This window comes from Loxodonta africana, chromosome 8 (assembly GCF_030014295.1).
Source record: "Loxodonta africana isolate mLoxAfr1 chromosome 8, mLoxAfr1.hap2, whole genome shotgun sequence".
NCBI lineage: Eukaryota > Metazoa > Chordata > Mammalia > Proboscidea > Elephantidae > Loxodonta > Loxodonta africana.
The window spans coordinates 30,699,922-30,711,570 of record NC_087349.1 but is presented as its reverse complement, the minus strand read 5'-3'; positions in this window follow the sequence as shown (position 1 = coordinate 30,711,570).

Here is an 11,649-nt window from a genome sequence, read left to right as displayed (position 1 = left end):
GATCACTTGTCCCCCAAAATGAAAAAAACTTCCTAATCTCAAATAATAAGTGATGTTTGAAAATATTCGTATGGGACATTGAGATATTTGAGGAATTCCTGAAATTTGCATATGTATTGAGTTTCCTTTTAACAGAATGTTCTAACTTTCTTAAACTGGTTTTCTGATAAGTTAGATAAATACCTGAGAACAGCCTTCTGAATTGAGCCATGAGATTTAAACGTTTTGGAAGAAAATGAAGGAGATAAAGGTGAAGACCTTGAGCCAAGGAACATAAGGCACATACATATAGTAAGCCAGGTTCATGGTGTCGTTAGCATCTGAAATGGGCATAACAAGGGTAATGAGCACCAGAGGCAATCTCTAAGTTGCACACCTCCCCCCCACTCCCAATTTCAAGATGAATAGACAGTGACAGCAGCAAGGTGTCAGCAGAAACGCCTTCCCTCCGCTTGTCCAGCTGCTTCAGTGAGGAACTTTTCATATTTGTGGCTCCTCAGAATGTCATTCTGTGCCTTGTCTGGTGGCCCCGTGGTCTTGCACCTGGGGCCAAGTGCCCCCATTATACCCTCCCCCTTTGCTGTGCCTTTGATCTGAAAAAAAATGGAAATTGTGTTCAAGCGAATGACTTGCAGATCACAGCATCCTAAAACACAGTTAAAATTATTAGGTAATAAATTACTGTCAGTGACTTATTAGTGTTCATCAGAAGCCACTGGTTGCCTGCCTAACAGTCACTGTCTGATTTAATTTGGGCTCAGTCAAAGGGATGAATCATAGTTTAAGGAAGTCATGGCTTTCTCATCACACTTTATAAATAACTGCTCTAAGAGAGGACATACGACATGCTTTAGACAGATAAGACATAAAGGGGCATCTACTGGGAACTTATGGGATTTTTTTTTTTTTTTCCTTTCATGACAAGACAGATGTGGGAGAAGAAACCTCTCTTTCCAGCAACCTTGTGCTCCTTACTTTGAATATTGCTGTCATGTGAGGAAGGCAGGATTCATAAAGTTGTGGTAGCCATATTGAGGTCAGATGGAGATGGAGAGCCAGTTATCACAATGGAGAGAGCAGAGGAAAGGGACTGAGCCTGGATCCTTGATGACATTGATAACCAATGCTGGATCACCTACTTCTAAACTGTGACTTAAAGCACATCATGAATTTTCTCATTGATTAAAGCTAAATTTAGTGGGTTTTCATCTTAATTGATCCAATGACATTTTGTGGAATCCTTATGCTTTGAAAACCTGTGGAGCATAGTTCTACTCTAACACACATGGGATCACTGAGCCTAATTGACTTGACAACACCTGATTTTTTGTTTTGTTTTGTTTTTTGTTTATTCTTTGAAAACTCAGAGTTCTCCATTTACTAGAACAGTTGATTAACCACAACATTTTATTCTCTCAACTTCTTACGAAAAAAGTTGTAACTTTTACTCCTCCCTCTTTTGACACTAGAAAACAAAAAGTCTAGGGAAATTCTGTTATTTTTGGGCATGGAGGGTGCCAAAATCATTTGGAGTGCTTCTTAAAAACATAATAGCCCAGATCGTATCAACAGAGATCCCAATTCATTAGGTCCAAGGTGGGATGCACTGTATTATAATAATATGGGGAAGAAAATTGATTACAAATTTCATAGATGGGCTTGAGAACTTGAGTCTAGAATAAGCAGCACCTCTTTTGTGCCAGGACCTCAGATTTAGGTGATATCTGTAAGAGTTAGGCATAAATAAACACAACATAATTGCTATAATGAAACATAAATATTCATACTAAGAGGGGTAAAATTTATAGACTCATGTCAATTTAAGTCAGGTTTTATTCTACCAAAAGAATTTTTAAAAATAAGGACTCAGAGCTTTTTGGATTTTGGAGTTTTGGATAAGGGATTGTGGACCTTTGTTATTTTTAAACCCAAAAACCCAGTGCCGTCGAGTCGATTCCTACTCATAGCGACTCTATAGGACAGAGTAGAACTGCCCTATAGAGTTTCCAAGGAGCGCCTGGTGGATTCGAACTGCCAACCTTTTGGTTAGGAGTTGTAGCACTTAGGCAGTACGCCACCAGGGTTTCCTTGTTATCCTTAGCCATCCCTTATTGCAAAATCTACTAATGATATATGTATTTAATGAATACCTAAGTGTAACAATAAGTTTTATATTATAAAAATAATAAATTATGTTATAAACTATATGTTACTTTTGGTAATATTTTATGGAATATAATACTCTAGAACAATAATCTCAAAATTTGCTCTGTATCAGATACCTGGAAAACTTGTTAAAGTAAAGATTGCTGGGCTCCACTCCCAAAATGTCTAAGTTAGTAGGTCTGGGGTAGCTCACCAGAATTTGCAAATATCTAACAAGTTCCCAGTTAATGATGATGATGTTTGTTCCTGGACCACACTAAGAATCACTGTCCTGCAAGGGTTGGCAAACTTTTTCTGAACAGAACCTGATGGTAGGTATTTTAGGTTTGTGTTTTACAACTACCCTGTCTTAACTATTCAGCCTTGTTATTGTACCTGGAAAACAGACAATGTCTAAGCAAACAAGCATAGTTGTGCTCCAATAAAACCTTACTTACAAAAACAGGTTGTGGAGCTAGATTTGGCCCACGGGCCATAGTTTGCCAGCCTCTGCTCTAGAGTAGTGGTCCTCAACCTTGGCACTGTTGAACCTTGGAATAAATAATTCTTTGTTATGGGAGGTTGTCCTGTTCATTGTAGGATTTTTAGCAGCATCCCTAGCCTCTGCCCACTGGATTCCAGTAGTACCTCCCCAGTTGTGACAACTGAAAATGTCTCCAGACATTACCAAGCATTTCCTAAGAGGTAAAATCCCCAGTTGAGTACCATTATTCTAGAGGGAGAGGTAGTTATTATAGACAATCAGTATATTGTGATAAAAAACAGGTGGAGCTAGATTCTGAGCAAAGGGAAGTCTGAGCATCTGAGCAAACATTTCTCATCCTCCTCTATATAAGGACTCCCTGCTGGGATTCCTCAGGAAATCAAACAATCGTGTTGGAGCCAATTTTTGGACCCTGTTAGAGAGTAGAATAAAGCTGTTATTTTGAAAGCTGTAGAAAATGAATGTTTGCCTCAAATTAAAATCTAGCTGCTTGGCAAGAGATTTATAAAATGAATACCCATTTTCCCAGGCAGCATCAAAAAAGTGTAAGGCTAAGGTAAGTTTCCTTCAAGGTGTTGTTTCTTGGGCCAGCAGCATTAGCATCCCCTGGGAACTTGTTAGAAACGCACATTTTCAGATCCCATCTCAGACCTACTGAATCAGACACTCAGGGTGGGGCCCAGCATTCCATATATTAACAAGCCGTCCAGGTGATTTTGATGTATGCTAAAGTTTAAGAATCACTGAGGCTAAGGATAGTCCATTCTCATTGACTAACGTCCTCTTTCCAAATGCTCTTCTCTTCCCCTTCAAAATGTACAAGAAGAGAGGCCCAGCTTGCCAACTTGATTTCTCCTGGGCCATACTATCTTCCATACTATTAAACAGCTACTGCCAAAAAATTTTTGAAAAACCTTAACTGCCAGATGTTGAGTGACATTTATTTATGAAAATATGTAAGCAGAGGATGATCAAAAGGTATTTAATAGGGGCACAGTTGCTGGTAAGATAGAAGTCAAGTTGAACTAGAACTGGTAACTATTACATGTAACTGTCATAGGCATAAACAGAGAAAAGATTGAAGTTGTCAAGGATTTCATTTTACTTGGATCCAGAGTCAACACCTATGGAAGCTGCAGTCAGGAAATCAAAAGATGCATTCATTGGGAAAATTTGCTGCAAAAGACCCCTTCAAAGTATTAAAAAGCAAAGATGTCACCTTGAAGACTAAGGTGAGTCTGACCTAATCCATGGTGTTTTCAGTCACCTCATATGCATGTGAAAGCTGGACAATGAATAAGGAAGAACAAAGAATTGACACCTTTGAATTATAGTGTTGGCGAAGAATATTGAATATACCATGGATAGCCAAGAGGATTAAAAAATCTCTTTTGAAAGAAGTACAACCAGAAGCAAGGATGTCGAGACTGCATCTTACATACTTTGGACATGTTATCAGGAGGGATCAGTCCCTGGAGAAAGACATCATGCTTAGTAAAGTAGCAGGTCAGCGAAAAAGAGGAAGACTCTCAATGAGATGAATTGACACAGTGGCTGCAACAGTGGGCTCAAGCATAACAATTGTGAGGATGGCACAGGACCATGCAGTGTCATCTCATTCTTTATACATAGAGCCGCTATGAGTTGGAATCAACTCGAAAGCACCTAACAACATTACAGATGCAATGGTTAATGAGAGAAAAATAATAGAAAAAAATAATTAAGCCTCATAAGAATTTCTGAGGGTTAAAACACATACTTTCAAAATATTTCTGGACCTAAAAAAACATAATTTCTAAATATGAATAGTTAATAGAGAAATCGAAAATGAGACTGGCTCCCACTGAAAGAAGATGCCTTGATTCAACATATGTCCCTGTCACGTGTACATAACCTGAGACCCACTGTTTAAATATTCACTTATGGTTTTCAGTGATTAGTGTTTTAATAGCTAGCTTACACTGTTGATTCTGTGCAACAAGTCTGGAATTCACAACGCTTGCATTCAGAAAGCCTTGCAATGAGACTCTCATTGCTGTATAAACATTTTCATCGTGATGAACTAGAAAATAATTTGCCATGTGTCAGTTACTGAAAATAATTATGGACTTCTGACTTCTAAAAATTTGAAAATCTATCAACATTGTTTTAAAAACGGGATATTAATATTTTTAAATTAACCATAAAAAGTGCATTTAGAATTCCAGTTCATATCAATTTTTGAGTTTATAAATTTATGCTTTGGAAAATGTGAATTTAAAAAAGGAATAGCCAGAAAAAAGTTCTGTTGACAAACGTTTTTAAGAATGGGTATGAGAGACTTACCAATGTTCGGTTATAAATATTAATATTTTCAATGACTATTTTTTAGACACTAAAAAAAAGCTGTTAAATTTGTCCCAAAAAACTAACAATAGCAAAAAATATGGAGCTGTCACTTATAATTAGCATTTCGAAAAAAATTTTTACTGTCAAAGGAAGAAATTTTTTTCTATTTTGGCGGTATTCTGTTTTTTTCTATTACTCTCATTCTGCCCATAATGCTCGGGTGGAAAATTAAATTTTGGCGAAGAGTTACCCATAGTTTCTGAAGTTAAACTTCCTGATAAAAGAAGTAAGACAAGTCCCAGCATGGTTTTAAACAACTACAGATAGAAATCTTTCTAAAATATTTTATATACATAACATGGTTCAAAGTGCAGTTATTTTACTAGGCTGTAAAATGGTGATAGCTTCAGAAGCTATTTTGGTGAGTGAAATTCTTTTGCAGTCCACTAAAGGACGTGAGCATGCTGTTCTTTTAAGAAATATTTTGCTTCAGTCTCCCATCTTTCCTACTTTCTCCTTTGGCATAAGCTGTAACTTCCAAGTCTGACTGAAAAACAAACCAAAGCTCTTGCCATTGAGTCACTTGCACTTTACAGAAACAGATCACCAGAACCTTCTTCAGTGGTGCTACTTCCTGGGTTCAAATCGCCAACCTTTGAGTTAGTAGCTGATCGCAAACTACGTGTGCCACGGAGGGACCTTGAACTCTGACTTCGTATGTATTCCAAGTTTGGGCTTTGGGTGATATTTTGTGAATAAAGTACATAAGTTTTTTATGGGCTCTGAAATGCCTTTTTCAGGCTCTTAAAGAACACTAAAACATGTGTCCATTTACTTTTATGTTTTTTTTTTTTTTTTTTGGTCTAAGTAGTTGATATATTGGACAATCTTTGGAGATTCTAAATCTTAAGAGACTTAGAAATCCTCCAAATGAGTTACCCGAATAAATTCTAGAGATTTCAATAATAATAAAGTTATAATAAAAAATTTGAAAAGAGACAAGGCAACACTAGTTTAGCAAATCTGTTTTTAAATACTTTCCAGTAAGAATAGTTTACTGTACAGTAAATCCATGACACTAAGAGTGGTGAAATTAGAAATATGCAGTAATCAGCAATGGAAACATTAAAAATTCCATATACTCATAAGATTTGGTCACCTTCCCAATTCTTTCTCAGCTCCTAAAGACAGCTAAATAAGAACTGCTATGTGCTTTCTCACCTGAGTTTGAGAGTTGCTGGTATTAAGAACCACAAATTGTCACCATTTCATTAACTTATAAACATCAAAGTCCCTCGGTTTTTGCCCAGCTATTAACTGGCAAAGATGGAAGTTGATTTTAGGTTTATCTGGATTGAAGGTCCAAATTATTTCCAAATCTCTGCTAAATATCAAAGAGTTTTTTAATACCAGAGGCTCCACTGAAATTTTCAGAACTCTCTAGTGTAAATTAACACAAAGGATATCCTAAAATTCAGACATACCCCATGATTGTGCTAATAGAATCATATCTTCTCAAACTTCTATTTTTACAACCCAGGGATTATATAGGAGCATAGTTTTTGTAATTTAATCTTACCAGCATTCTGGTCACTTGATTGCCTAATAGCTGTAAAGAACATGGGTGGATGAAAGTCATTTTGATTCTAGAGGAAGATGAGAACTTCAGAACTGTAAACTGAAAAACAGTTTGGAAATTATAAAGAGACATTTTCCTTGATTCTGTGTTTCAATTAAATAATCATATTATTTTCCTAATGTTTAGAAATGTTGAAAGCATTGAGTTTAATTATAGCCGATTCTTTGCTATTTTGCATGAGAAATGCTTTCATGTAAAAGCCATGTAAATAGGATGATAAAACTTTAATGGGAATATCTAAATCAAAGGATTCAGACACTAGCCCTCTTTCAAAATTTATCAGGCTGTTCATGTTTATACAGACAAATTTCACCTAGAACTCAAGATGAATAGATTCTATCAAAACATCTTTGCCTTGCTCTAAAAAAATGAAAGCAATACAACACACATCTTCAAGAGACATAGTTAACTCTGCATTGAAAAAATTGTCACGTTTACTGAGGGGGAAATAGAAATATATATGTATATATACATAAAAGAAAAGACACAAACAACAGAAAAATCCTTTGATTCTCAATTTGGCACAGACAAAGGACTCTTAATCTTGTTTGAGGATATTATATCCATTCATTACTGCAAAATAAAATTGATTTTTTAGGAAAAATGAATTGTACCCGAGGCTTGATGATCCTCTTTAACACAATGAAAAACTGGTTACTAAACCAGCCACGGTCTTTCCAAAAGAACTTAAATGAATAATGTGAAGCCTTAGGAATTTCCTTGTGGTATTACCAGAACGAGGTTCTTGTCTCTCACTGGTCAAGAATGAGCAGGTAAGGCACATAGAGTTTTCCACATGAGCAAAGCTTTATTGAAGAGGCTTGCAAGCGGAGAGGAGGAGGGCCTAAGCAACACATACCCGGTCTCACAGAACAAAAGAGGGGCCTGGGTTTTTAAAAGCTCTTGGGTAGGAAAAGATTCATGTTTATTCATAGGCACAGGCAGGGATATGTTAACTGTGGTGCACGCGCAGCAGCTTTCCAAGATGGCTCCTGTCCCAGAGGCCTTTGGCATTCGTAGCAGGACTTATTATGGGATGTCACACCTGCGCAGTCTCTCGCTCCCTGGGTTTGATTCCCTGGCTGCTACTGCAGCCACTCACTGCTCCTGGTGGAAGGTCACACAGCAGTCACAGGTGGATGTTCTGCCCATGTCCCTGGGGCTGGTTTTCTCCATCTGCTTCTGAAAGATAACTTTAAAGAAGTTTGCGGGCTATTTTCTAATATCTGCCCCATTGTTCTGGGGAATGGCTTTGTTTCTGTGGCCTTGCCGTTTTTTGTTACTTTGCAGATTTGGGGGGGCCCTCTGTTCCCTGTCTTAGTGGTACTTGAAGGACAAGAAAGAAGCTACTTACTGGTCACAATCAGAATAGGGCCCGTTTCTTAGCACAACTGTAAATGAGCTCCAACAACTACCAAATAATAAATAATCTACAGAAGCCACTGGTGTGTAACATGACATGGAAAGAGATGTAGGACATCTGCTCATGAAGACAGAAGATTTAAATCAGCAGGGCATTTGGCCCAAGGAAATATTAATTTAGGATATTATTCTAAACTATGAATTAAGTGATCAGTTCTGTAATTTTGCATTATTCCGTTTGCAATGCAAGAAAAATAATACTTAGAAAAAATAAAGTCAAGGTTTTCATATTCTCTCGAAAGACAAAGTGTTTGCACTTTCTTTAACTTGTACAATCATTATATAATACATTTGAGTAAAATAGACTTGGGGTAAGTAAAAGGAAGACAATTAAAAGTCTGTCTCTTTTTATGGTTGAGGACGACAGGGGGGACAGGCCCAGAATGTGTCCATGTAGAACAGGGTCCACTGTCAGGGCTCAGATAGTTCAGAATTCCCTTGCATAAATACAAACATGTATTCACACACACACACACACACACACACACACACACACTTAGTTTTCTGGATGTCTTTTGGCTGTTGGAAACCCTGGTGGCGTAGTGGTTAAGAGGTACAGCTGCTAACCAAAATGTCAGCAGTTTGAGTCCACCAAGCGCTCCTTGTAAACCCTATGGAGCAGTTCTACTCTGTCCTGTAAGGTCACTATGAGTTGAAATCAACTCGACAGCAATAGGTTTGGTCTTCGTTTTTTTGGCTGTTGTCATGAATTGAATTACGTCCCCCCAGAAATGTGTGTATCAACTTGGTTAGGCCATTATTCCTAGTATTCTGTGGTTGTCCTCCATTTTATGATTGTAATTTTATGTTAAGGAAGATTGGGGTGGGATTGTAACACCCTTACCAGGTCATATCCCTGATCCAATGTAAAGGGAGTTTTCTTTTCCCTAGGGTGTGGCCCACACCACCTTTTATCTCTCAAGAGATGACAGGGAAGCTAGCAGAGAGGGGGGACCTCATATTACCAAGAAAGCAGCACAGGGAGCAGAGCTCATCCTTTGGACCTGAGGCTCCTGTGCTGAGATGCTCTCAGACCAAGGGAAGACTGATGACAAAGACCTTCCTCCAGAGCTGACACAGAGAGAAAGCCTTCCCCTAGAGCTGGTGCCCTGAATTTGGACTTCTAGCATACTGGACTGTGAGAGAATAAATTTCTCTTTGTGAAAGCACTCGTTTATATTTCTGTTATAGCAGCACTAGATGACCAAGACAGCTGTAGACTCATGGCTGCACTTAAGAGTGCTGTTCCTTCCATCCAGAAACTTTTACTGAGCTCTTTAATATACCAAGTATAATTAAGGTTGCAGATGAAGTTAAGATTTCTAGTCAGCTGACCTTAAAATAAGGAGGTTGTATTGGATTATCTTGGTATCACTGCAAGAGTTTGTAAGTGGACAGAAAAGTCTGAACCAGAGAGATGGCATCATGAGGAAGACTAAGCTGGCCGTTGCTGATTTTAAAGATGGAAGAAAACCATGAGCCAAGGATTGTAGGTTGCCTCCAGAAGCTGGAAAAAGCAAGAAATTTTTTTCCCACAGTCTCCAAAAAGAATGCAGCCTGGCTGATATATTGATTTTAGCCCAGTGAGACTCATTTTGAACTTCTAACCTCCGGAACTGTAATATGATAAATTTGTCTTCTCTTAAACCACTAAGCTTGTGGTAACTTGTTACAGCAACCATGGGAACTAGTACAGCAAGAGAGAACTTGAGGAGGAAAAAAGAAAGAGTGAATAAAAAGACCAACACAATGAATAGATGAGCAGAGGAACACACACACACCAAAATAAGGTTAAAAAAAAAGAAGCATGTGGTTACAAAAGGAAGTCACTGTAAAACACACACATACTCTCACAGACAACAATGCTCCCCCACCCCTCAAAAAAAGAAAAGCAATTTTTTTGAAAGACGAAAGGAAATTGAAAGAGCAGCACAAAATAAGGACAGATAAAGACAGTGAGCCAAGATTTTTCTCTCCCTAGCAGTAGCTATGAGTATGTTTCAAAGTAGAGAAAATTGTTCTTTTTTCAGCTTTGCAGCTCTGCAGTTTCAAAACTTCACATAAAACTAAGCATGCAATTCAAAAAACAAACGTGTAGTTCAACTTCAAGGAGACTACAAAAGGAGCATCTCATCATTTAAAAAAAAATGTCTTCCAAATTTGAGGGAAATAGCTAAGTCTGCTTAGGTCCCTTTACCTCTCTCACTTCAAGCTTATTTTGTTAGACTGTTCAATTTTCTGATCCTTTGCCCAGAAAAAGAGAGTACTGCCAGTGAAAGTATTGTCAAGTAAACACAGCCATAGGATGCTGCTTGAAATTCTTCTGATGTTTGTAAGGAACTGCACAAATTCATTCTGCAGACACCCTTTTATATGTTTGCAATTGCAATTGAAAATTGCAGTGAGCTACTTAAAAGCAGCCCCTTTAATGGAACCTGCCTTACAATAGAACTAGTTTTAAATGGACAATTGTATACCTTAGAGCTATATCACCAGCCTTTAGCCTTGTACACAGTGTACATGGAATTGTTGGCTAGCACATATTGAGGATATTTAAGAATAGAGTTACTGAACACCTATTATGTAGCAGAATTGTGATAGCTACTAAGTCAAAATGGAAGAATATAAACCAGGCCCAGGTCCCAAGGCACTTAAAATTATATTATTGTATTGCTTTATTCACAAAAAAACAGAAGAAAATCGATAGCATACATTTATTTTTTTATTGTACAGAGTTGTGGGATTGAGATGAATTGAAAAGAAGAAATAGTAATGCTTTGTTTCTTACCATTTGGAAAAGTTCTATGAAATGCTGATCGTTCAATGTGATACAATCCCTGATCTCTAAAAACTTACTCTAAAAAAATACAGATGAACGTATTTCAGATAACACCCCAGTGTCGCACTTAAAATCATAGGTCTTGGTCACTAAGAATGAAATGCAAATTCTGATTATCCACAGAGATGTGACTCAGAGGCAGTTACTCAACCTCCCGAAACCTCGGGCCCTTCAGTATGAAACGGAACTGTTTGTTAGTACTTGTCTCTGAGGATCATTTTGAGTATTGCATGAGATAATCAATGTAAAACATTTATCATGAGTGTTTTTTTGCATATTAGGGGCCCAGTAATAATTTATAGCATGAATGGTAGCTATTATTACTTATGAATGCAAACCTCTAACATAAATACCTATAGATGAATATTAGCTTTGATATCATTTTAGTTTTAGATTTACTGCATCTAAGAAGGAGAATTGACTGCATTTGAAGGAAGTAAAACATGAAATGGATTTAAAACAAATTTCCCCACGTTAAGTATTCAAAATATGTCTACTTTTTGAAGGTAAGAACCAAGCTGAAATTTCTGATTTTTGGTCAATTTCTACTAATTGAAGTTGTTATCTTAGAGAAAAACACTTTCCCCGAGCAAGATTATTTCTCTAAAAAAGAGTTAATAAAATAAGCCCCCACGTGTCTGTCAGTTTGTCGTACCGTGGGGGCTTGCGTGTTGCTGTGGTGCTCGAGGCTATGCCACCAGTATTCAGATACCAGCATGGTCACCCATGGAGGTGGGTTTCAGCTGAGCTTCCAGACTAAGACAGACTAGG